The sequence below is a fragment of the Triticum dicoccoides genome, chromosome 2A (assembly GCF_002162155.2).
Source record: "Triticum dicoccoides isolate Atlit2015 ecotype Zavitan chromosome 2A, WEW_v2.0, whole genome shotgun sequence".
Classification (NCBI taxonomy): Eukaryota; Viridiplantae; Streptophyta; class Magnoliopsida; order Poales; family Poaceae; genus Triticum; species Triticum dicoccoides.
This window is the reverse complement of record NC_041382.1, coordinates 132,627,479-132,628,495: the sequence shown is the minus strand read 5'-3', so window position 1 is coordinate 132,628,495 and position 1,017 is coordinate 132,627,479. Positions and strand designations below refer to the sequence as shown.

General features: G+C 53.8%; 1 protein-coding gene across 1 annotated transcript in view; it reads left to right on the top strand.

The window, feature by feature from the left end:
- Positions 1–791: 791 nt before the first annotated feature.
- The window catches only part of LOC119353801 (protein ANTI-SILENCING 1-like), a 6,309-nt gene continuing 6,083 nt past the window's right edge, over positions 792–1,017 (top strand). Inside the window, exon 1 of the mRNA XM_037620482.1 lies at positions 792–1,014. The gene's annotated coding sequence lies outside the window, so the exon portion shown is untranslated. The remainder of the gene's footprint in view (positions 1,015–1,017) is intronic.

The window sequence follows — 1,017 nt, the reverse complement described above, 5'->3', positions numbered from 1 at the left end:
AGAGAACTCTCCCCGTCTGTCTCGCAATCTCTTTCCTCCGGTGATGCCCATGGCGTCACTCCACCTCACGAGGCCAACAACATCCTCCTTCACCTCCCAGGTCGTCAAATGGTCGTCGGCTCCTCCGCTCCGCCATCACCAACGCCGGGGCCGCCAGCTACCAGTACGCCTCCCCGCACCACATGAATCTCCAGCGAAGTCTCCTCCGCCGCCGGCGGTTGGCCCCCGTTGCCGTTCTCCCCACTGTTCCCTCCACCTTTCTTGGACATGGGAAGCGCATCGACGAGCAGGGGCACGGCCGCCTCCCCTCAGAACTACATCTCTCGTTTTCCTCTCCAACAATGGTAGTTGGAGCAGCCTAGATGGATTGCAAAGAGACAAACTACAGAGTATACTAAGAAAAGAAGAAGATAAAATATTATCCCCCACTCCTTATTTCTCCCAAATAGTGAAGTGAATATTCCACGGGGCTTTCATTTTACCAAGAATTTTCTAGCCAGGGCGCCTTTTACCTGGAATTATCTCCCTTAGCAACCAAACAAGGCCTTAGAGTTGCTCTTATGTTTTTTTAGTGAAAGGTCTGCTAGAGTTGTTCTTATGTTTTGTTTTGAGTGAAGGGAGAATCGAGTTTTTTTAGAATGGAAGAATAGGAGAGTTTTTTTTGAGGAATCGTTTCTTTTTTTCTTTTTTTGAGAATACGAGGAATCGGAGATGGGTCTGCGACAGTGCACGTCCCACGAAATGGGCCTTTATTGTTTTTCTGCGGCGCATCGAGTGTGAGAGACAGAGCCCTCTCCCGTCTCCAGCCAAGCAAAGCCCTCTCGCGTCAGACGCCGCGTGGCCTTTCTTCCCTCACCCCCCATGGCGCAGCCCTAGTTCGTCCTCGCGACACCTCCACTCCATCGCTAACCTCCCCCTCCCCCTCCCCTGCTATACTTCTCCGGCGCCCTCCTCGCCTGTGGTCCGCGCGGACCTCACCGCCGGTGGCCTCTCCTAGGACCTCACCGCCCCAAGGTA